This window comes from Trachemys scripta, chromosome 11, assembly GCF_013100865.1.
Source record: "Trachemys scripta elegans isolate TJP31775 chromosome 11, CAS_Tse_1.0, whole genome shotgun sequence".
In the NCBI taxonomy this organism is placed as follows: Eukaryota; Metazoa; Chordata; order Testudines; family Emydidae; genus Trachemys; species Trachemys scripta.
This window is the reverse complement of record NC_048308.1, coordinates 20,269,616-20,283,315: the sequence shown is the minus strand read 5'-3', so window position 1 is coordinate 20,283,315 and position 13,700 is coordinate 20,269,616.

The window sequence follows — 13,700 nt, the reverse complement described above, 5'->3', positions numbered from 1 at the left end:
GAGGCTAAAAATACAGTACAGTCGTTTGAAATTGTAATGCTTCTGCTGTTAAGTGCAGGATACCAATTTGATCCACATAACTTCAGTAGCAGGTCAGAAAGGACACCCACCACTATCTCTGATTAGTTCAATTAGGGAGCTGTGGTTCTACCATATTTCTGCAACAGCACAATATATGGAGAATAGAGCCACCTTTAAAAATGAGTGTACCCCCACTCACACATAAACACATTTCAGTGGTCCATTTCTATTCTTTTGGATAAAAGAGAGATTAGTGCTACCATTCAAAAGTAAGTATGCTTTCCATGGAATAGTGAGTGCTTCAAATCTACTTGAGCATCGTTATAGAAAAGACTCAGTTTAGACCTTAATTGAAATGAATAGAAATAATCTTCAAGGATGCGAGTCAGAAATTGCAGCAGTAGTTCTCAGGAGTAATGGCACTAACTAAGATAATTGTTTCTCCCTAGTTGATATATTTAGCTTATACAATCCAAATACAATCCATCAGTCTATCTTGAGGTTATATTTGCTTAGCAAAATATAGTAGGTGCCACTGAAAAGTTAACACTTAGTGACTACTGGCCATACCATAATATTTGAGATACTGAAGCTTTTTCTGTCCTAATTTTAGGGAACAGCTATGTATGTTCAATAGCATTTTGTGGTAAACATTGTTAAAAGATAAGTTTTTAACGGCAATTACTGTACATGGGGATTATTCACTAAAATAAAATAAAAATTCTCCTAAAATAAAAAAAATTTAACAAAATGGGCTGGTGGAATTAGCAACTGGATTGGTTTTTATGTCTGAAGGGCTGAATGAGGCCCCTGGGCCATAGTTTGCCCACCCCTGGTTTAAACAAAAGGTTTCAAGTGATAAGTAGCCACAAGTGTTCCCTTTTCCTAAGTTAATTCCACAGTCTGGCAGGAATGAGAACTCAGGGCCTGTTTCACAGCACTCCTCAGGAATTTGGACCACACTCCTTGAAGGTGCTTGAACACCTCTTATGAAACAGAGTGCTCTCTAATCTCCCATTATTAATACTGGAGTATAATGCACACTCCATAATGAGCTATATTTTTGGCTGCACTTCAGGAAAACTTGAGCGGGACTTTTAAGCACCTATTTAAATGCTGTCCTGAAAAGAGACGTTTTCCTGAACTAGGGCCTTCATCAACAGTAATATTTACTTCTATAGTAAATTGACTAATAATCAGGGATGCCCAGAGGATTCAGGGGGCCTGGGGCAAAGCAATTTTGGGGGCCCCTTCCATAAAAAAATGTTGCAATACGATAAAATACTATATTCTCATGGGGGCCCCCTGTGGGGCCTGGGGCAAATTATCCCACTTGCCCCCTGCTAATAATAGTAGTGTTGGTTAATAAGGTCCCTAGTCAATTTATTCTTATGAATTTGAAATTTCTCACCAATAATGGTGTATAGTTCCCAATATTACAAAGCTGACATATCCCCATGGTCACCACTCTACAGTATCTGAGAGTACAATAATTTCCTGATCTAAGTTTACAACCTGTGGTAACTCAGTTACAGTATTGGTTGGTGGTAACTGTTAGGGTGTGTGCTGAAACGGAGGCCATTCTGGGTTTCAAATAGATTCTGACACCATAAAGCAGCTGTTACCAAGTTAGAACAGGTGCACTAGAGCAGATGTACAAAGCATTTCCCTTCATAGTTAATGTGTGAGTTTTATTTCCCCCTAAACTAATATGGTACTAAACACCAAATTAAACATCTACATTGGGGATGCAAATATTTTAAAAGCTAAACTTCTGCCAAATAATGCATTTATTTACACTGTTCATTATGAGGAATGGGTCTTCCAGAATGAAGATCTGACATTCGTGAACAAGAGAGAGTCCCTCTTTCACTCACATCTTAAATTATACATTACTTCACTGCAGTATATTATACCATATACTGCATACAGTGTGAGTAATGTACATATATATAGACACACAGTGTGTATGTATTTATATGACATGTGTGTATAAACACACAAAGAGACTGAGATTCTGTATACCCCCCATGACTGTTATAGGTTAAAAAATGCACATATCCTTACTTCCTCCATGGCCCAGAAGAGCTCTGTTCAGGAAAACATGGTTCCAGTATACTGAAAGGAATTTCAATGTGAGTTCATCAAAGTAACACCCCAATAGCCCCTCACTGTGCAGCCATTTTTCCCACAGTGCAGCCCCATTTTCCCCATATTTACCCAACAATGCAGCCATTTCATGACTGGGAGATTAAAATGTTTTTGTTTTGTTTTGTAGGCACTGTGGCATGGTATTGCCTCCTTTTGACAAAAATATGGGGAGAGCTAATAGAGCATTGCTAATAGATCTTCTTTGTACTACACTCTGTCAGGATCAATGGACTATGTTATTATTGAATCCCCAGCTGGTGGACACTTTCACAATTTGGTGCTCTACCTAACAGAACAGAAGAAATGGACAAAAACAACTCAAAAGCACTATCAACACTGTAATCATAGACCAACCCACATCAGTTCTGTAGGGGTGGATGGGTGTGTGCAGAGCAAGTACAGGGGGAAAAAAGTCTCTTTTTGGTTTTGGGTAGGTCAGAGCTTTAGTTCCCAAAGTGTTCTATGGAGAAATGGATGCTTACAGGAACCTCGCTTGTCTTTTTTCTTCTTCTTTTTTTTTCATTCCAGCTGCTGAACTGTATTTCAATAATGCTAAAAACACAAACATGACAAGTATTTCCATGTAAGTATCTGTTTTAGTTGTTGTAGTGATGTTATTGTCTTGCCAAGAGAGTGAGGAAGTTGGTCAATGATGAATGGTAGAAAAGTTGTGTTCACAAGAGAAGTTTGGAGCTTGATCCAAAGCTCACTGAAGTCAGTGGGAAACATTATGACTTCAGTGGGATTAGGATCAGACACTTACAGTAACCTGGTGGAGTTGTTGTTCTTATTGGGAGCATTCAATACAAGAATAGGCATAGTGTGACCTTAACTATGAACTACCAGAAGGTTTATTAGTAGCCTATCAGGGTTCATGTTCCTCAGCACTGTGGAATTTATATTAGAACAAATGGGGATGTACTTAATTATTAAGCTTTTGCAGTACTGACATCCATACCTAATTGTGGATTAATCTCAGGGCATACTGAATCTGTTTAATAAATCTCAGCAGAAGGTAGCTCTGAATGGCTATGACAATGTTATCAAGAAAATGACAGTTTGCAAGGCTTTGTGTACTGTACAGAATATTGCATTTAATATGTGTGAGAGCATTGATGCTAGTCAATAATTAACACTGTTTGGTTCTTAAATAGCTCAAAGAGCTTTACACAGAAAGATAGTTATACTTTTCCTTATTTTGCAAGTGAAGAAACTGAGGCAAATAGGTGACATGAATTGACCAAAGTCACACAGCAAGCCACTAGCAGAAGGTCTCCTGAGTCTGTCTGAGTTTAGTGCCCTGTCCCATACACAGATAACAAACACAAAAAGTAATTCATTTAATGTTTTTACTGTTGCAGTTTAAAGCAGAATTCTGTTGTGTTCTGAGGTTGCTAATTGAGGAAATATTTTTATGGTTTTAATTTTATAGCTTGCTGATATTTCCTGAATTTCAGTCTTTTAAATTGTTTAGTTAAAATTTGTTTTTTCAGTAGTGGAAACATCTGAATTGTTGATCAATAATTTACTTTTTTAAAATCAGAGGGCTTTAGCCAGCTATAGAGCTGATCACGGTGCTTGGCAGCTCAAATTTGCATGGGGGCCAGGACTGGCCTTCAGAATAAAGGAGCCAGAGCCAGCTCCCTGGCACCCCTTTCCTCACTGTCCCCTTACCTCACTGTCCTCCTCACTGTTTCCTGGCACATTTGATATTGGGACTACTGGAGGTGCTCAGTTCTCTGTCTTCTTACTCAAGTCTCTCTCCATGCTATGTAGGCGGCAATACCTTGCATTCGTTCCTAGTAGCTTTTAGACAGATGTCTTTCCTGTCAGTCTCACATAAAAATGACATTGGGTATATTTGACCTGTAATTTATTCTTCACAGAATACTGTCTGCTCATGTCTATCATACAGTCTGAGGTACTGGGTGCCCTCAACTCCTACTTAAATCAGTGGGAATTGATTGTGTTCAGCATTTCACAAGAATGCTCAGCACCTTGCAGAATTGAATTCTGTATTTCTCTTTCAGAATAACTCCTCTGGTAGTGAGAAGTTATTAATAAGAGAAAGGTATTCCTCTTAACTTCATAAATAATCCAAGATTCTGGCCTATCTAGAGTGTTTTACTAATCTACTCACTTTGTTACATAATATTTATTTCACTCCTATATTATTTTCCCAAATAATTTTTGCTTCCTAACCAGAAGCAGATATTATTCTTATAGGGTGACTTTCAGGTGGAAGAATAAACACCATTAAAAACATATTAATGGAAGATATTGACCTGTTCTTCATGGAACATACAGTGCATAAAAAGCCCAACCCTGCAATCCATCTTTATGCAACTAGTCCTTATTCAAGTGAGTAGTCCCATTGACTTCAGGGGGACCAATCATCTGTATAAGGGTTGCAGGTTTGAATCCCAAAGTAATAGTACCTGATTCTTTCTTTCTTTCTATTACAAAAAATAGTGAACAGTTTTATCTACAAAGTTTTTTTTTTCTTAAGGATCACACTACAGAACACATTTGTGGTTTTACGGCACGTCAGAGTAGTGTATATTCAACTGTCAGAGACATATTTGGCATTACAAACTACATGCTTGAACTTTCTCATAACTAATTTTATATTTTACTTCATCTACAGTTATTTTAAAATTTAGAAAATTGATAGCATTTCTCACAGGCAGCTAAATGACAACAAGGTATCAATACAAATTTTTATTTTTGAATGATTCTTTAATCATAATTATCTTTACATTTTGTTAATAAGGTTACTGTTAAACTTTAACATGTAATATATTTGCACAGTGATTACTACTTGTTGTTCAGCTTGGAAAAGAGATGTTTTGGTGGGTGGGGGGGAATATGATAGAGGTCTAAAAAATCATGAATGGTGTGGAGACAGTGAATAAGGTATTGTTATTTACTGCTTCACATAACAGAAGAAACAGGGTCACCCAATGAAATTAATAGGCAGCAGGATTAAAATACATCAAAGGAAGTCCTTCTTACAATGTATAGTCAACCTGTGGAACTTTGTTCCAGGGGATGTTGTGAGGGCCAAAAGTATAATTAAGTTAAAAAAATAATAAGATAAGTTCATAGAGGATAGGTCCATTGTGGCTGTTAGCCAAGTTGGCCAGGGACAAACCCCATGCTCTGGGTAGCTCTAAACTGCCAGAAGCTGGGAGTGATGAAAGGGTATGGATCACTTGATAATTCCCCTATTCCATTCATTCCCTCTGAATCATCTGGCATTGGCCACTGTCGGACAACAGGATACCGTGCTCGCTTAATTATTGGTCTGATCTAGTATGGCTGTTCTTATGTTTGTGCATAATCCAATCAATTCAGTTGCTTGTATTTGATATTCTTTACATGTCTGTTGATCAAATTGTGTCCCAAAGACACCTTCATTGTGAGGGCTGCCCCAGGAGTACCCAGTTCCTTTCAAGAAATACAATCCTACCCCACTTTTTCCTGGCTTTAGGGATGAAGTGATTTTCTGCTGGTCTACATGGGAACCCACTCTATAACCCCTGGAACCCACTCTACTCTGCTTGCCAGCACACTGAGGAACAGCCAAGGCTCTACCCTGTCCCCCCATCACTTACTTCCAGTAGGGAGTAAGCAGGCACACAGGCTTCCTTAACCCCACATGCCTGTACCCAGGGAGCTCATGTAGCTCCTATTTATACCTGTAAATGTTAATGAGGTGCAATGAGTGCCTTAGTAAACAGCCTTTAAAACTTTCTGCTTGTAATTTTTATTGTTAAGTTAGAAAAGCTCACCTAATAAAACCAGCATTGCCATTGAGAGATTGGTGCATGAGACATATTGAGGGAACAGTTTATGTATATATATTGTCAGCTGTAAGTGTCAAGTATGAAAGTACTATAAATCTATTGATATATGAGCAACAAAATTGCACCATAGGCTATCGTTGCAGGACCTGATTTTTTCATAGAATGATCCACAGCTTTTATAAAGTGACACTTTAAATACTTTCTTGTGATGCTATAGAGCAATCACATCACATATAGTTTTGTAACAGGTATTTAATGCTTCTTACTTTGCTAATAGTATTTAAGAAAACATAGATTCTGGAATTTTAGGAAAAAAATAAGAAATAATAAGTATGAGTAACTGAGATGTTGTTCAGTCAGCCATGGGGCTTATCCTGGAATCTCTCCCTACACTCATCGACGCATGGGCTTGGTAACTCCTAAATTGCAATTGAATCTGCATGGGTGGACCCCAGCACTCACTGACTCAATTTTTACAATTAAATTACAACCGTTTGTTATGCCTACCTAATATGACATGCATTACTTCAATGGGACTCTGGAATCATTTGCAGACTCGGAGCCAATGTTTATTAAAATGACCTAGATAATATAATTTCCCTGCTGTAACATTAACAAAAAAACTGCATTCTATAAAATGTATTGTCATTTAAAGTTAACAAAAGTATAGCAGCCATGTTATGCAGTATCAAATTTGATCTGAATGGAATGTTGCATCTAAATCTGCTAATGAGATTCCTCTCTGTAGCTAGGCAAGTGATATTATATTTATGAAGGAGTGATGGCTTAGATATATCTTTCCTTTAATTCTCTCTTCTTTCTTAATCACCAGGTTCAGTATAAAGGATATACTACAGTCATTCACTCCATGTCCCCATCTAATTTCTCTGTAGATTAGTAAGCATTTGTTTTATATTAGAATAACAAACATATGTGTTTATGTGTATAATATTTGATTCTTTCATATGATTATATAAATCTTCTCTTCTGTTGCACAAAACAAAACCTTCATATTTGTCATTAAAATTGAATTATATAATCAAGCACTTGCATCTGCTATGAAAACCTGTTCATCATTATTTCATGTCATTTTAACTGGAATCATTCTGAGAGAAATGTACTGACTGCAGGCTTATCACTCATGACCATGAAAATATGGTAGAACTGGGTATGAATGCCTCCTTCCTATAGATTTTAGTATAAATGATATATGACATAAATATTTAAATATTAATAATATGCTAAAAGGATTTTCTTTAAAGTGTTCAACTCTTTCAGGATCTGCTATGTATACATCAGAACTACTCGCTATTCTTCCAATGGACAAGGGTCAAAAAGGGGTTTTTACAAGGGATTGAGGAATCAGGTTTCCTGGGCTCTTTTTCTAACTGACACTGACTCACTCTATTACCTTGGTCAAGTTGTTCAATGTTTCTCTCTCAGAGCTAGATTGAGATCTCATTAACTAATGACTTTGAAGTTCCTCCAATGAAAGGCGTTATCAACAAAAAGCAAACTTGCCAAGTGTTGCACATTTCATGTGGCACTCATTCATTTCACAGGTTTGTGAAGGATGCAGGCATCTCAGGGGAAATGTCACACATCTGAGAGACAGAGAGACCCTTTCCACCACACAATACCTTCAGGGCTTGGGGAATATGCCCAGAGCTGCAATCTGGGAGACCTGGGGTTGTAGTCTTAGTACTTTCACTGACTGCTGTTAATATTTCTGTGCACTTCACATCCCTGAAGGCCTCACATCTCTGCCTTAAGGAAGATAACTACTATTCTATCATGGATAGCATGGATGAAAATGTATTTTTAGCTTTTTTTGTCTTACGTCTGAATCTGAATTACTGTAACACTATGGAACAATTCAGATTTGGATAGACATATCTGATGACTTCTGAAGCTGTTAATGACTATAAGTTGAACTGGGGGTGAAAGGGGAAAAGAAGAAATGTCCTCCAGAGAATCACTATGAAATCATGAGATGTTTCCTGCAAAGAAATGGTACATTACTAAAAGATTTGTCAAATTATTGGATTTAGCTGCATGGTTAGGAGTTGATTATGTAATAATCTCTGGTAAAGGGAGCAGGGTTGGCAGTTGACCCAGCGTGTGGTTTGGTAGAAGGTCAGTCTGGTAATTACAACCTTTCTAATATGGTCTAGTCATTCTTTCTCCATGTAGAGTATTTGACTAATACCAGCAGTTACTATAATTGTAGACTTTTTAAAATTTCATTTTATTTCTCGTTATAGTAAGACATTATACCTGATAATTTTAGAGAACTGGAACAATGACTTTGAACATACTTATGGTATTATGCAATTATATTTTCTCTCTTTTGCAGTTATATAAATTAAACTTTTTTAAAAAGATCAGCATGCAGTTATTTTTAGTTAAATTGACAATAAAGAAATGCAGCAGACATGCTGCTGTGTCCCTAAAATGTTTTTCATCTCCAAATGTCATTAGCGTTCTAGTACATGCTTTTCCTTGTTTAGAAAAAATTAGTTCTGTAAAAATCTAGCTGGAAATATGAAAAGGAAATATCTTTATAATGTTTTTATGGAGATATAAGGTGCTGAATTAGAGAAATCAATGACACAGAAGGATAATAAAAAGATGTACCAATTTTATCTAAATTAATTATCCTCTATCATTATTTATAATGGTTAAAAACCTCAGCATGTAGAAACTCATAGAGATAGCACATCTGTTCAAAGGAGCACTATATCTTGTGAATGATATCGTAACTTAGCATAGTTTCATACATATATTCAGCTTCCAACAGACAGAGTGAATATAGTATATTACATGTAAATTATTTGTCTTAAGGGAGGATGAGACAATCCAGCAGGAACGTGTCATGTTTTTAACTCAGTGACATCACAGAAGATGGTGGAGTTTTGCAGAAAGCTGTATGTGTAACAAGCCATTGAATGGGACTGAAGTCTATTTAAGGTGCCAGTAGGCTTGTTTCCAGTCCTAGCCTTATTGCTCATCCTTGACACTCATTTGGAGGAAGCTGGGGGACTTTATTTCACAGGCGTTCTGTTGCATCTTAGCATGAACCTGAAAAAGTAAAGACTCTTTGTGGGGTCTATTCTTCTCTCCAGTATGCATTTTTGAGTGGGAGCAAGTATGTGTGAATGTATGCAAAATGAATCTATAGATCCCAGAAGGAAAGGATTAGAGGCATGCTTCCTATTGCCTCGAGTCACTGCTACATATGAACAATGATATTTTTGGTTCTTTGTATGTCAGAGTGCATAGCCAGTTGGATAGGTAAGTCACTGTTATAGGTGGTGGGCTCCCTGGGTTACCTGCATAGTACCTGGAAGAAAATCCCAGGGAAATTAATGCATTTCAGAGATGCAGTGACTTCTTATCTGTCACTTCTCTCCCCACGCTACCTTGAAAGAGGAGGTGGTTTGGAGATGCAGACCAAAATGCAAATGGTAGTCAGCTACTAAGCCATCCATTTTCCCAGAATCAAAGGAGTGCCTGGAAGGAGATGGAGGGTCTAGCACTCCATGTGCATGGCCCATCCTCCATTGTATTGAGACTAGGCTACCTGCAGATCCCATGGTTCTGTATTTTTATAAAGCTATAGCCCTGAATCTTCTGTATGTCTTGTAATGCTTCATCTGTGAGGGAAGAATGAGCTGGCTTTTCCCTATCATTTAGCTCCCGCAGTCCAATTAAGCCAGCATTAAAGACAGCATTACACCAGAGACTGTGGTCCTACATTTTTCACATAGGTCATACAAGAAGATCAGTCTGCAAAATTCTGTCTATCTTGTACTTACCTTGCTGGGGTTTTGACAACTTTTCTTTATATAAAAGACTTGGAGTATGGACTGGTAAATAATATGATTATAGGTAATATTTCTATATTACTAGAGTAGTTCTATTATGTCATGAGAGGACATTTGCAATCCTGAGGTATTTTTGTGTCATTAAAAGACATCGCTATCATGTAATTTCATATTTTACAGAGATTTGTATTGTGTGGCTCTCAACTGATTAGGTAAAAATGTCTCAGGAATATTTTGGTCTTTTGTCAGTATCCAGACATTTGCTTGATGATTTCTCAGGCCAGAGGACATACCAAATTAGGGACCAGGTCATTGTGTTGTATGGTAAAACCCACACAAGGAGCCTCGGATGCAGAAAATGTCTAGCAGGATCCCTTCAGTGAGACATTACAGTGTTAGATTAGGAGAGACCAGGGGAAGAGCAGAGTTTCACTCACTGCAAAAGCTCAAGGGTTCTCCCACAAACCTGGGGATTCTCTGTAAGTCAATAGTCATCTGTGCAGGTGTCTTCTCACAGACTTTGATGTCTGGCAGATTGTTTGCCCCACGTGGCCCCAATGATCACAGCCACTGCCATCCCAATAGGTCTCCATACAGAATCATTTTTTGTTTCCCCTCTATTAGACAAGCATAGAGATGATGTGCATCCCTCTCCAGCCCCACCCTGTTGTACCTCTCCCTGCGTAGACTGTGGACCTGTGTAGAACCCACTTTAGGACCTGTGAGGTGGCTGGGTGATGGTGGAGAGAATGGTGCTGGGCAATCAGCCAGGCCTCTTGCTCCATGGTAGGTGGGCAATCCAACTTTGGAGGGTTCCTTTCATGCACAGATTTGTGGGAGATGATCTGAGCACTGTAAATGAAGTTTTAACCCTTCCCATTAAGGACTCCGGGTGATACAACACTTTATTTAAGCAAGTCAGATAGAAACAATTACCAGAGCATTTTACTACTCATCAAGTGCAAAAGAATACTTACCATTTTATAAGGGACTGACAGCAAACAGATTTTTGCATAAATCTTCAGGGCTTCAACCGATCCCCAATGTATTCCAGAAGGAATACCCTTCCTCAGAAGGACCAGAGATGGCCATAACTGGAGATGAGACTTTGTTCGGGGTAGGCCAGTGCTCTGAAGTGGCAATAAGTATTTTCTCACATGCTTAGATAGCTTGTTCTTGTCCACATGCTCAGTGTCTAACAGATTGCCTTATGTGAGGATGGGAAGGAATTTTCCCCCCATGTCAGACTAGCAGTGACCTTTGGGGTTTTTGTCCTTCTACAGAATGGAGTAAGGGTCACTTTCTGGAATTGTCTAGGTATATCTCATGTAATCAATGCCCTGCCTATGCAGGGGCCTTGGTAAACCTTGTCTCGCCTCTTCTCTCTTTGTGGTACATAATAGTCTCCTGTAGGCTATACTATTTTGGTCTAATTTTGGTTGTTGGGTTTAGTGTGCAGGTGTTGGGTTGCATTGGGGGCCTGTGATACATGGGTGGCTAGACTACATCAGCATTTTTCAAAGTTCGGGTCATGACCCAGTACTGGGTTGCGACATGTAAGGCACTGGGTCGCTCTGGTCAGAATCGCCGACCGGGACGTTAAAAGTCCCGTCGGCAGTGCTGCCCAGCTAAGGCAGGCTAGTGCCTACCTGTTCTGACATTGCACTGTGCCCCAGAAGCAGCCAGCAGTGGGTCTGGCTTCTAGGCAGGGGGTCACGGGGCTCTGCGCACTTCCCCCGCCCCGAGCACTGGGAGCTGGGGGGGCAGTGACTGCAGGCAAGAGCCATGCGGAGTCACTTGTGTTCCTCCGCCTAGGAGCCGGACCTGCTGCTGGCCGCTTCAGGCACAGCGCGGTCCACGGTGCCAGGACTGCTGGGAAGCCTGCCTCTGCACACCAGCTGTGCCGCTGACCGGAAGCCACTGGAGGTAAGTCCGCGCCCCAACCCTATGCCCCAATCCCCTGTCCCAGCCCTGAGCCCCCCCAAATCCTGCACCTCAACCCCCTCATTCCTGGCCCAGCCCAGAGCCTGCACCCCCAGCCCAGAGCCCTGACCCCCTCCTGCACCCTGAACCCCTCATTCCCGGCCGCATCCCGCAGCCTCCACCCCCACACGCTAACCCTCTGCCCCAGCCCTGAGCCCCTCCCTCACCCTAAACCCCTCATCCCCAGCTCCACTGGGTTGTGGGCATCAAAAAATTTTCTTCAACTGGGTCCCCAGAAAAAAAAAGTTTGAAAACCACCGGACTAAATGATCTGGTGGTCCCTTCTTGCCTTAAACTCTCACTCTAAATTTCATTTTCCTGCAGCTGAATTATTACACTAAAATTGTGTGCTTTACAAATGTCACTCTAAGTCAAGAAGTGCTAATATGAGCTGTAGAATCACAAATAAAGCAGTCAAATAAGAACTAATGCACATGCTCTCTCCCCTTGCTTTCAGCTGTCATAATAAGTTTTAGCACATGACAACTCATAACATAAACTGTCACTGGAAAATACTATCCAGTTTTAAATAAATTTGGCAGAAATTAATCTGAAAACTCTTCCATGTTTCAGACTAAGATATCAAAGGAAATCCCACACAGAAAGCAAGCTTTAAAAGGAAAAAAAGTTCCCTTAGTTTGTTAGACAAACGTAATTAAGATAACTTAACTAAAATCAGAGCAAAACTAATTGAGAACTTAAAAGTGATAATTAATAGGCATATAATAGCTTTGAAATGTGATAGAACTGTCATTTATCATCAATGGAAGTTCCACATCCAAAATCATGGGTACATCAATACAGAAAACGTGAATACAAAGCTCAATAAATCAAAATGTGAAATGTTCAACTCAATTTTGAGTTTTGTGACCGATGCATCTTTTTCCTTTCCTCTTTCAGTCTCACTCTTCTGATGCTTTGGAAGAAAACAGATTGTTTATACAGACAAACCATTTGCTGACTTTCCTAGGAGTTTTGCTAATGTCGGGAGTCTGAGACCAGGTCTTGACAGTGCTTTTATGTAGGGTCTTTGTGCTAACCATGCATTGCCCTCTTTGGCTGTCACTTCTTGATCCAAATTCTCATTTCAAACTTGTGGTGTTTATCTGATTAGAAAATCTATGCCAGAGTTCTCTGACATTGATCTGATCTCATCATCCCTTTTCAAACACCAATTATGTTCACAAAGGGAGCTGGTAGAAATATGTTTGTAGGAACAGATTTGTATGCTTGCTTGTCCTACGCCCAACAAAAAAATAGTTCAACTGGCTTTTTCAGCTGAAATGAAAATGTTTCATAGAAAATGTTATATTGGGTCTATTTTTTTTTAGTTTTTTGAGGAAAAACTGCCAACCAAAAAATGTTCGCATTTGTTTTTTTGGGAGGAGATTCCTCCCGTCCCCCCCCCCCTTTATTTTGAAAGATGGGAGGGAGAAGGGGGGGAAGAAACTGAAAAATGTTGATTATTTTTATATATATATTTTTTCAAAATTAAAATGTCGATTTCATTTAATCAAACAACCCAAACATTTTGTGAGAAATTTTGAATGAAGCAAAATCTGTATTTCTGAGTTTAATTTTTCACTAAAACTACCTGCTAATTTGAAAAAGGTCTAGTCACAAATTATTTTGACCTCTTTCTAAATGTTGCCTGTTGTTTCAGTATCTTTTTTCATAGTTTCATACTTTCTTAGAGGTTAAAGTCTGGCATCCTGTATCCCACAGGCCATTTACATTTTAATTGTTACCCCTATATAAAGCCCAATAATTTGGGTGAGATTAAAGTATTCCAGTCTCCAGGAGATTAAACTGTTGTGTGCAACAGGCAGAAAACAGGAGACGCCACAGTGCCACCAATGCCTGAGGCCCCTACAAAGGCAAGGAATTGTGTAAGTGAGCTCTCTGGGTG